This window comes from Pristiophorus japonicus, chromosome 11 (assembly GCF_044704955.1).
Source record: "Pristiophorus japonicus isolate sPriJap1 chromosome 11, sPriJap1.hap1, whole genome shotgun sequence".
NCBI classification, from domain to species: Eukaryota; Metazoa; Chordata; class Chondrichthyes; family Pristiophoridae; genus Pristiophorus; species Pristiophorus japonicus.
In genome coordinates this window covers 167,733,816-167,746,148 of record NC_091987.1, presented here as the reverse complement: position 1 = coordinate 167,746,148, position 12,333 = coordinate 167,733,816, and the positions used below count along the sequence as shown (strand labels likewise).

General features: G+C 49.3%; 1 protein-coding gene across 7 annotated transcripts in view; it reads right to left on the bottom strand.

Annotated features, from left to right (window-relative positions):
- Positions 1 to 12,333, bottom strand: part of arhgap32b (Rho GTPase activating protein 32b) — a 597,494-nt gene that overhangs the window by 214,159 nt on the left and 371,002 nt on the right. The window lies entirely within an intron of this gene.

Genomic DNA, 12,333 nt, shown 5'->3' with positions numbered 1-12,333 from the left:
TGTGGTCAAAGGTCTCGGTGCAGATAGACCGAGAAAGATGGTCTTATTGATGAGCTAGATGTGAGGTTTGAAGCTCCACTGAGTGCGGCAGCATACTGTCACGTTCTGCCTGAGCAAACCGATGAGAACCAGGAACAGAGTTTCTGAAGGAAGCTCATTGGATGTTGGACAGCGCAGCAACAATGGTGAAGTCGAGGTGATGATAAAGAGGTGAAGCTGACACTTTGCTTATAAATAATGTCACAGAGAGGCAGTGAGTATCTAAGGAAGAGAAGGAGGCTAGGGCAGAACGTTGAGGTATGCCGGAGACAACTGTGAACACGGAGTCTGTAGACGAGAACCATGCCTGTACAAAGAGTAGTGGAGACCCATCACTCATGGCAGGAGGCGGGGGTGGGTACGAAGCAGAGTTTGCTTCAGGATACTTCTTCGGGTTAGGGTTGGAGAGGCTTCCCAAAGTTCCCCAGGAGAGTACATGTTTTGGTCTAACTATCCTTAGGAACAGTTCAACAGGTAGTCAGTACTGGCACTGTTCTGGTCGGTGCTGGAGTTTCTGAGCTCGGGAGTCTCTATCTGAGGGGGATGCCAAAATTATTGGACCAATAACACTGACAGGGTAGATGCTGAGAGGTTGTTTTTCCTGGCTGGAGTGTCGAGAACCAGGGGTCACTGTCTCAGAGTAAGGGGTCAGCCATTTAAGACTGAGATGAGGAGAAATTTCTTCACTCAAGAGGGTTGTGAATCTTTGGAATATTCTGTCCCAGAGGGCTGTGGAGGCTCAGTCTCTGAATATATTCAAGGCGGAGATAGATAGATTTCTAGAGTCATGGGGAATCAAGGGATATGGAGATCGGGCGGGAAAGTGGAGTTGACGTCGTTGATCAGCCGTGATCTTATTGAATGGCAGAGCAGGCTCGAGGGGCCGTATGGCCTATGCCGCCTACTCACGTTCTTATATAATACAGGTGGCAATGTCCCAAATCCGGAATTCCGAAAACCGGAATTGTCCAAAAACTGGACATTTTGTGCATATCCGGAATTATTGTCGAAAAAACAGACATTTTTGAAGTAAAACCCCAAATCCGGCACGGATTCGGTCGAGGATTCCGGATTTCAGACTATTGATTTTCTTGTCTGAAAGCCGGAGAAACCCAAAAGCCGGAACGGACTCGGTCCCGAGGATTCCAGATTTCGGACGTTGTACCTGTAGTTACCCCATAAAGGGATCTGCCGGAGATTGACAGAGTGCAGCACAGATAGAAACATAAAAATATAGAAACATAGAAAATAGGTGCAGGAGTAGGCCATTCGGCCCTTTGAGCCTGCACCGCCATTCAATGAGTTCATGGCTGAACATGCAAATCTAGTACCCCATTCCTGCTTTCCCGCCATATCCCTTGATCCCCTAGTGGTAAGGACTACATCTAACTCCTTTTTGAATATATTTAGTGAATTGGCCTCAACAACTTCCTGTGGTAGAGAATTCCACAGGTTCGTCACTCTCTGGGTGAAGAAGTTTCTCATCATCTCGGTCCTAAATGACTGTGAGCCCTGGTTCTGGACTTCCCCAACATTGGGAACATTCTTCCTGCATCTAACCTGTCTAAACCCATCAGAATTTTAAACGTTTCTATAAGATCCCCTCTCATTCTTCTGAACTCCAGTGAATACAAGCTCAGTTGATCCAGTCTTTCTTGTCAGTCCTGCCATCCCGGGAATCAGTCTGGTGAACCTTCGCTGCACTCCCTCAATAGCAAGAATGTCCTTCCTCAAGTTAGGAGACCAAAACTGTACACAATACTCCAGGTGTGGCCTCACCAAGGCCCTGTACAACTGTAGCAACACCTCCCTGCCCCTGTACTCAAATCCCCTCGCTATGAAGGCCAACATGCCATTTGCTTTCTTAACCGCCTGCTGTACCTGCATGCCAACCTTCAATGACTGATGTACCATGACACCCAGGTCTCGTTGCCCCTCCCCTTTTCCTAATCTGTCACCATTCAGATAATAGTCTGTCTCTCTGTTTTTACCACCAAAGTGGATAACCTCACATTTATCCACATTATACTTCATCTGCCATGCATTTGCCCACTCACCTAACCTATCCAAGTCACTCTGCAGCCTCATAGCATCCTCCTCGCAGCTCACACTGCCACCCAACTTCATGTTATCTGCAAATTTGGAGATACTACATTTAATCCCCTCGTCTAAATCATTAATGTACAATGTAAACAGCTGGGGCCCCAGCACAGAACCTTGCGGTACCCCACTAGTCACTGCCTGCCATTCTGAAAAGTACCCATTTACTCCTACTCTTTGCTTCCTGTCTGTCAACCAGTTCTCAATCCATGTCAGCACACTATCCCCAATCCCATGTGCTTTAACTTTGCACATTAATCTCTCGTGTGGGACCTTGTCGAAAGCCTTCTGAAAGTCTAAATACACCACATCAACTGGTTCTCCCTTGTCCACTCTACTGGAAACATCCTCAAAAAGTTCCAGAAGATTTGTTAAGCATGATTTCCCTTTCACAGATTGGTGGCATGACAGTAGTAACAGACATTACTAATATCTTTCTCTTAAGTGACAAGGCATTTCACTGAAGGACGTAAAAGGTTTTTCGTTGTATTGATCATCAAATCATAGAGCACAGAAGAGGGCCAATTAGTCCCAGTCCCCTGCTTTTTCCCCATGGCCCTGCAAATCTCTCCTTTTTAAGTATATATCCAATTTCCTTTTCAACACCATACAGTGCTGACAGGGATCTCTGGGCTTAGCTGGGTCTCCTCGACTTACTGCGCTGGTCTGTCTAATTCTGAACATCATACAGCCATTCCTTCCAGGTACAGGTACCTGGGGCAAATCTGGCACATTGCAGTATGGCAAGCATTTGATGCAACGCTCGTGTCAGTGATCGTGACTAGAATATTGGGTTTGCACAGTATTTAAAGCCTTTGGCAGATGTTGGCACAGATATGCTGACCTATTTAGGCTGTTGTGATGCAGGCAATGTATCGCATGGCTCAGTGCTGAAGGGTGTGCGTAATGCCAAGAACAGCTGCGGGCATATTCTCTACTGAGTGCAAAATTCCATAGCCACTTGTATGCGAAAGCTCATTTGTTTTCCCTGCTGTATTTGTTTTCTAAATGATTGGGTATTGGTATTACTGTATGGCCTGAGAGTAGAGCTTTCCTTTCATACGCTTATCACTGCATGTACAACCATGATGGTGAGTAGAGAGAAGAAACTTTGAGGCCAGGTCCCAGAGGTGAATGAGTACTGTTCCATTTAGTCGCTTCTTCAAGCAACAACAGACGTAGACAACTTGCAACAGAAGATAAAGCATCAGGGATGACAAAGCGCTTGTTTGATAATGGCTGATCTGACAACTCTCACACACGAGTTGGAGATATGTTGGAAAATATAGATTCTGTACTCGTTTATTCAGAGAGCAGTATCCTTTCTGTCTGGGCACAGTGTCCTGTAAGTCATAGAATCGCAGAATTGTCCAGCACAGGAAGAGGTTATTCGGCCCTTCGAGTCTCCGTCGGTATTTCGAATGCTACCAAATTCCGTCAGCGCTTAAAATGCAGGCAATGTACGAGGCTGAGATCACATTTAAGATTCATGGGTGCCTGTAAATTACTGCAAATGCTGCCATCTAGGGACAGAAGCAGCCCATTCAGCACACAGGAAAAGTTATGAATACTGGTGGCCAGCAGAGGGCAGCCATTTCATAAGAACATAAGAACATAAGAAATAGGAGCAGGATTCGGCCATTTGGCCCCTCGAACCTGCTCCGCCATTCAATATCATGGCTGATCTGATCTTGGCCTCAACTCCACTTCTCTGCCCGCTTCCCATAATCTTTCACTGCCTTATCATTCAAAAATGACCCAGCCTCCACAGCTCTCTGAGGCAGAGAATTCCAAAGATTCATGACCATCTGAGAGAAGAAATTCCTCCTCATCTCTGTTTTGAATGTGCGACCCCTTATTTCACTTGATGAAAAGTGAGAAAAGACTGACGTCTCTCAGTCGTGTCACTCACCCCAACACCCAACCAATCAAGCGTCAATCACCCCAACACCCAACCAATTAAGCATCACGCACTCCAACACCCAACCAATCATCACTCACCCCAACACCCAATCAATCAAGCGTCACTCACCCCAACACCCAACCAATCAAGCGACAATCACTCCAACACCCAACCAATCGTCACTCACCCCAACACCCAATCAAGTGTCACTCACCCCAACACCCAACCAATCAAGCGTCACTCACCCCAACACCCAACCAATCAAGCGTCACTCAACCCAACACCCAACCAATCAAGCGTCAATCACCACAACACCCAACCAATCAAGCATCACTCACTCCAACACCCACCCAATCAATCGTCACTCACCCCAACACCCAACCAATCAAGCGTTACTCACCCCAACACCCAACCAATCAAGCGTCAAGCACCCCAACACCCAACCAATCAAGCGTCAAACATAGCTCACAAGCTGTCAAAGAGTGCCTCAGAGATCATTGGAAGTAAGGACAGAAACAAAAGTTGCTGATGATACCAGACTGCGAGGGACTGCAGACAACAGGGAACTGGCCAAACACATATAGAGGGACCTGGATAGATTGGGGAGCTGGGCTGGCGAGTGGCAGGTGTCATTTAATGTGGGTAAATGCTAAGTCATGAGATTGGCAACAGATAATAAACAGTGCCAACACAATGGCATTATTGTACAGGACACAACAGGAGAGGGATTTGGAAGTACTGGAAAATAGATCACGGAGGTGTTGGCACCGTGTGCAGCAACATTGAAGAGATCTAGCAAGACCTTGGACCTCGTAACCAGAGGAGCAGACAAATCTCAGGCAACGATTCTCTGGGTACAGCCCCAACTGGGGTCCTGGGTACGGCACTGATCATAGTATTGAGAGAAAGACATCCAGGCAATGGAAAGGGGCAGCGAAGGACAAAGGAACTAAGGCTGGGACGGGGCACTGCAGAAATGAGGAGAGGCACCAGGTGCTGGGAATGTTGACACTGGAGAGAAGGCTCAGGGATGGTCTCTCAGGATTCAAGATCCTGAAGGATGTAGACATGTCAGTATGTATAACACAGCCACAGATTGTACAATAGGAGGGCGTAGCCTCAAACTTAAAGATAACAGAAGATGAGGAGAGAGTTTATAAGTAACTATTTTACAAAGAGGGTGGTGAATGCGTACTCAGGGGGGCAGTGGAGCCAAGTGTATCAGCAAATCCGAGAGAGTCGGATGAGTTCTTGGAGAAATATTTGATAGCGGAGTACGTGAGGTATTGTGGAGTCTGACATTTCCGAGACACTGCGCCCAGCCTGGTGGTCTCACACAGCCTATATGGTCCTGCGCATTTCTATATTCTTGTGTCACACCCACATGTCCTGCAGCCACATGAGGCCACCTCACCCTCCATTTCCCTGCTCATTGAGCTCCAGTACCTGGCTCCCCCGCAAATACAATTGTGTTACTTTCACCACTCTCAACGAAGACCGTGCTGGCCCCTGACCCTGAACCCCAACAAGTGGACCCTCAAGCACCCACACGGAGTCTCCACTAATTGTAACTGTGCTTTCCTCCCCCTTCCAATTCCCTAACTCTGCTAACCCATATCCAACCCCGAATTTCTCAACTAGTTGTTATTAAACTGATGAATTCAGTCACCTAATCGTTATGTGCTGCCTTTTCCAGGAGACCTAAATAACGAAGACCAGAAGGTCCCTGGTTTGATCCGCGGTCAGTGCTGAGTTCACTCATCTTCAGCGGAGAAACAGATGAGGCATTATAATTGGCCACACCATCCATAGACTGGGGAGAGCAGCCAGAACTCCTGCACCCGATTACCATCCAACAAACCTGCTCAAGAGTGCAAGTGTAGATAGTAGGTAAAGACAGAAACAGTCTCGGCTGTGAATCCCGTACACTGAATTAGCCTCGCTCTCCTCACTGCCGACATTCACACATGAAGTGTAGCCGCTTGAATGAGCTGCTGCCGTCATCGGAACTCTCAACCCAGTGAGAGTCAGCACCTTCAGAGGGAATCTACCCAGTGAGAATCAGCACCTTCAGAGGGAATCTACCCAGTGAGAGTCAGCACCTTCAGAGGGAATCTACCCAGTGAGAATCAGCACCTTCAGAGGGAATCTACCCAGTGAGAATCAGCACCTTCAGAGGGAATCTACCCAGTGAGAGTCAGCACCTTCAGAGGGAATCTACCCAGTGAGAGTCAGCACCTTCAGAGGGAATCTACCCAGTGAGAATCAGCACCTTCAGAGGGAATCTACCCAATGAGAGTCAGCACCTTCAGAGGGAATCTACCCAGTGAGAGTCAGCACCTTCAGAGGGAATCTACCCAGTGAGAATCAGCACCTTCAGAGCGAATCTACCCAGTGAGAATCAGCAACTTCAGAGGGAATCTACCCAGTGAGAATCAGCACCTTCAGAGGGAATCTACCCAGTGAGAGTCAGCACCTTCAGAGGGAATCTACCCCAGTGAGAGTCAGCACCTTCAGAGGGAATCTACCCCAGTGAGAATCAGCACCTTCGGAGGGAATCTACCCAGTGAGAATCAGCACCTTCAGAGGGAATCTACCCAGTGAGAATCAGCACCTTCAGAGGGAATCTACCCAGTGAGAGTCAGCACCTTCAGAGGGAATCTACCCAGTGAGAGTCAGCACCTTCAGAGGGAATCTACCCAGTGAGAATCAGCACCTTCAGAGGGAATCTACCCAGTGAGAGTCAGCACCTTCAGAGGGAATCTACCCAGTGAGAGTCAGCACCTTCAGAGGGAATCTACCCAGTGAGAGTCAGCACCTTCAGAGGGAATCTACCCAGTGAGAGTCAGCACCTTCAGAGGGAATCTACCCAGTGAGAATCAGCACCTTCAGAGGGAATCTACCCAGTGAGAGTCAGCACCTTCAGAGCAAACAGGAAGGGATGAGCCCACTCATTGGAAGGGAAGCCCAACAGTCTGTCCGTTCATGTATGCGGTGGGACTGATGGACTCAAGGCTAAGAATAGCACGTGCAATTTTCAAACTGACCATCATGCACTAACCACAAGTAGTCATAAAATCATCTCCCGATTTTCATTGGTCAGTTACTGTGTTTTGTCATTAAAAATATACGTCCAAAACCAAAGAACACCAACTGACTCATCACAGCCTCGATCCAGACATGAACACAATGTTTACGATGGTGGATTGGCACCCCATCCACAACCTACGTACCGTGGCTGCAGTGTGTACCATCTACAGGATGCACTCGCCAAGGTTTCTTCGACAGAACCTTCTAAACCACCTAGAAGGACAAGTGCAGCAGACGCTAAAGGAATACCATGGGGCTAAATTTGGTCACCGTCCATTTCTTGGCGGCCCCCTTTGCCACTGGGTCCGTCGGGAGCCACTTTCGGCTCCGTTGTCTGGGCAGCAGCAGCAGTCACCAGGCAGGAGTGGGAGTGAGTGTCTGACATCATCAGTGTGCAGCAGTTGGAGGCCTCTCCACTCGGGGATCTTCGGAGGGCCTCCACCGCGCATCCACGAGACGTCACAATTTTTTGGGGGGTAGTTTTTGTCTTCCGACAGGTCATCATTTCGGGGCCATTTGAAGCTGATTGAAGTACTGCGCACGCGTATAAAGGCACATCACTTTATTTCATCGGAGAGTGTGAGGGGGAGAGGAGAGAGTTGGAGGTTGGAGAGGAGAGAGTTGGAGGTTGGAGAGGACAGAGTTGGAGGTTGGAGAGGAGAGAGTTGGAGGTTGGAGAGGACAGAGTTGGAGGTTGGAGAGGAGAGAGTTGGAGGTTGGAGAGGACAGAGTTGGAGGTTGGAGAGGACAGAGTTGGAGGTTGGAGAGGACAGAGTTGGAGGTTGGAGAGGAGAGAGTTGGAGGTTGGAGAGGAGAGAGTTGGAGGTTGGAGAGGACAGAGTTGGAGGTTGGAGAGGACAGAGTTGGAGGTTGGAGAGTACAGAGTTGGAGGTTGGAGAGGACAGAGTTGGAGGTTGGAGGGGAGAGAGTTGGAGGTTGGAGGGGAGAGAGTTGGAGGTTGGAGAGGACAGAGTTGGAGGTTGGAGAGGACAGAGTTGGAGGTTGGAGAGGACAGAGTTGGAGGTTGGAGAGGACAGAGTTGGAGATTGGAGAGGAGAGAGTTGGAGGTTGGAGAGGACAGAGTTGGAGGTAGGAGAGGACAGAGTTGGAGGTTGGAGAGTACAGAGTTGGAGGTTGGAGAGGACAGAGTTGGAGGTTGGAGGGGAGAGAGTTGGAGGTTGGAGGGGAGAGAGTTGGAGGTTGGAGAGGACAGAGTTGGAGGTTGGAGAGGACAGAGTTGGAGGTTGGAGAGGACAGAGTTGGAGGTTGGAGAGGACAGAGTTGGAGGTTGGAGAGGACAGAGTTGGAGGTTGGAGGGGAGAGAGTTGGAGGTTGGAGGGGAGAGAGTTGGAGGTTGGAGAGGACAGAGTTGGAGGTTGGAGGGGAGAGAGTTGGAGGTTGGAGGGGAGAGAGTTGGAGGTTGGAGGGGAGAGAGTTGGAGGTTGGAGGGGAGAGAGTTGGAGGTTGGAGAGGACAGAGTTGGAGGTTGGAGAGGACAGAGTTGGAGGTTGGAGAGGACAGAGTTGGAAGGGGCAGTTGGAGAAATTGAGACCCACAAACTGTTGAGCAGCCACTCGTTTCATCATTCAGATGTTGACTTGGACAGTACCATCAACCTCTGGCCTTCAGAGAAGGTGTCAGACCCCAACGTTTCCCACACCGACGTCACCCCATTGACGATAAGTGGGCAGAAATCAGCAATGAAGACTGGCAAAACCAGGCCCAGAGCTCCCTGGTTTAATGAGCAGAAATTGGAGGAGCCTGTGACGGAGGTGGAGCGCAGGTACAAAGACTCCACCCGGAATGGTCGTGACAAGCCTCCACCACCCCAAATACCGACGCATTTGGAGGGAGTTGGGTGAGATCGTGTCCGCAATGGGCAACAATGAACGGGACGGGGACCAATGCCGGAAACGTTGGAACGATTTGCTGGCGGCAGCAAGTGAGTACAAATTTATTCGCCCCCCTCCTGTCCAATGCCAAAAAGGTTATGCGCCAGATGTGTGTGTGTGTGGGAGTATGTGGGGGCATCAGCAAAGGGGCTAAAGGCTGCAACGTTTCTTTGTGCAGAAGAAAAACGAATCCAAGGCAGCAAGCCTGAGAGTGACGGGAGGGGGAGCAGCAGAGGTGTTAAATTGAGCAGGCTGGAGGAGCGTGCGTTGGCATTGGTGAGTGCCCGCTGCCATGCAACCATAACGGTTGATGCAGATCCAATGCCACAACATGGTAAGGTTATACTAATCTGCGGTGTAAGCGATGCTCATGGCATGAGAGGTCATGCAATGTTAATGCACTTGTGGTTTACCGCACACTTTGTTGGCCATTATTGTTGTGCCCATGTAGAGATGGAATTCCTTAGTGGCTGAAAGCGAGATGGCACGGCTGACATCTCAGCTTGACCAGCATCACCCCCCACAGACTGAAATGTCATCCTCTACTTGCAGATGATGACTTGGACAACACGGATCAAGGCACACCATCGACCCCTGGCTTCCAGAGAAGCTGTCAGACCCCAACGTTTCCCACACAGACATCACCCCCAGCACAACAGTCCAAGACAGCAGATCCCTCCTCCACTCAACGCCCCCCCACCCACCCAGGGCACCCATTTCCACCGCTCCCACCTCCACTACCCTGAGCCACGCAGAAGAGGAGAGAGAGGGAGAAGAGCTTGTCTTTGAGCCCCTTAAGCTCCAGGAGCAGGAACAGGATGACAGCAGCCTCCTGCCATGTGAGCCAGGTGTCAGCAGAACTTCGGCGTCGGCCTCCGAGTTCCTGGGGTTTGGAACGGACTCTACCCTGGCAAGCTCAACCAAGCGCAGAGGCCATGGCGCCGAAGGCAAGCAAGGCGCCAGAACCCACCAGCAGTGAGTATCTACCTGAGGATTCACCACTGCTCTCTGCAATTCTAGAGATGGTCCAGCTATCAAGGACAAGCGTGCAGATAGGTCACGATGTGCTCCAGACCATGACTGGGATAGCGGCCAACATGGCCACCTTCACCCAGCAGCATGATGACAGGATCATCACTGTGTTGGAGCTCACAACTGAGACCGTTGTGGCGATGAGGCAAGAGATGGCTTCTGGACGCGAAGTGCAAGCCCCCGAGCCCACACCCTCAAGGCAGACAGATACGATGGAGCAGGAGATCCCGGTGCCTTCGGTCACGGTGCCTTCGGTCACGCCCCCTGCCTTCTCACCAAGACGCACATGTCTGCAGACATCATGCTGCCCTCCTGCACAACCTCGTCAACCAGAGGCAGAGAGGGGCAGGAGAGCGGGATGCCATGTTGTAGGTGGGGCAAGGAAGAGGAGCTTGGGCATCGTTTCAAGGCGGGGGGATGGGGGGGGGGGAGAAAGAGACTTGTTGGTGCCGGGTAGAGAGGTGGGTGTTGGTGGTGTAAATGTTTATAACTGTAATAATGTTATGTAACCTTTTTTATTGTGCACTTGTAAATACACTCACATTGTTGACCCTCTTTTGGTGAGTGTCTGATTTTAACATCATGTGTGGTGCCCTGTGAAAAACACACATCTGCCCCTCAGGTCATCTGCTTTATCAGGAATATCTTCCCATCCATATCTGACTGCACTGTATAATGGGTATGGTCATCAGGCCATCGCAACATGCTTTATGTGCTGTGAGGGTTATTCGATGTGCCAGATTAATTACATCTCTCAGAATAGACTTATGTCCGTCACCACAAGGCACGCTGGGTACAGGTCTTTTGTGATGAATCAGAACAGATTTTATGAAGTAGTTTCCTTGCAGTACAAAGAAAGACACATTAACAAGGCGATAGTGACAGACTCTTCGTTGAAACCTCAACGCTATGTCACTGAGTCACCACAGCGCTGTTTCTTGCTGTGTTCTATTGACTGTAATCCTTCCTCAGTTTGGTCTGTAAGCGCTTTGCTCCAAAAGTCGAATAGCTGTAACTTTATACCCTTTTCCTCCCATACAAATGTTGTCAGAGACTGCAGCTGCCTCAGGCTTACAATAGATCATTCTAACCCTAGCCCTCTCATCCTCTATGTGATATGTAGTGCTTCTCTGAGAACTTCTTGAAGGACTGTGTCACAGAATTAATTAATCGGCTTGGTTGGACAAAATGTGACTTTTCACTTATTCATAATTATTTTGCCTTCACCATTGGGCTTCTTAATGAAGGTCTTTCAGCAAGGTCAAAGAAAAAAGTTTCCATCAGCCGAGACACATTTCAGTCGCTTTTATCACATCCAAATTAAACCTGACCATCAGCACGAAAGCAAAGCAACATCCACCTAACTTTGGGCCCAAGTTTCGGCCTCAGTTGCTCCTGATTTTTTGAAGCAACTGGTGTAGAACGGAGTATCTTAGAAATTCAAATTCTCGGCATTTAGTTTGCTCCAGTTCTAGTCAGTTAGAACAGAACAGAATTATTTTTTCAAAAGGGGGCGTGTCCGGCCACTTACGCCTGTTTTCAAAGTTTCGGCAGTGAAAACTTACTCCAAACTAACTTAGAATGGAGTAAGTGAAGATTTTTGTACACTCAAAAAAACCTTGTCTACACTTTAGAAAATCAGGCGTAGGTTACAAATCAGGCGTAGGGAATGGTGGGGGGGGGTGTTTTAAGGGAAGTTTACAAACATTAAACACTTCAGTTTTACAAATAAAGAGCCATCATCAATAATAAATGATAAAAACATCAATAAATCAGCAACCAAGAAATCAATCAAAAAAAATTAATAAGAAATATATATTTTTTTTAAATCAATAAATAAAACATTTTCTACTTACCAACTGCAGCACCGGGAGCCTTCCAACAGCGTGCTGGGATACCCCCTCCCCCCCCCAGTGTGTTTCTGTCAGTGTCTCTATCTCTCTGTCTGTCTGTCTGTGTGTGTCTCTCACTCTCTGTCTGTCAGTGTCTGTGTTTCTGACAGCGAGGGGAGGGGGAGGAGGATGGTAGAGGGAGAGAGGGGGGGGAGGGGGAGGTGAGGGAGGGAGGCAGAGGGAGGGAAGGGGGAGGGATGGGGGGAGAAGGGGGAAGGAAGGGGGAGAAGGGGGGAGATAAGGGGGGGAAGGGGAGGGGAGGAGGAGGGGAAGGGGGGGAGGAGGAGAAGGGGGAGGAGGGGAAGGGGAAGGGGGAGGAGAAGAAGGGGAAAGGGGGGTAGGAGGAGAAGGGGAAGCGGGGGAGGAGGAGAAGGGGAAGGGGGAG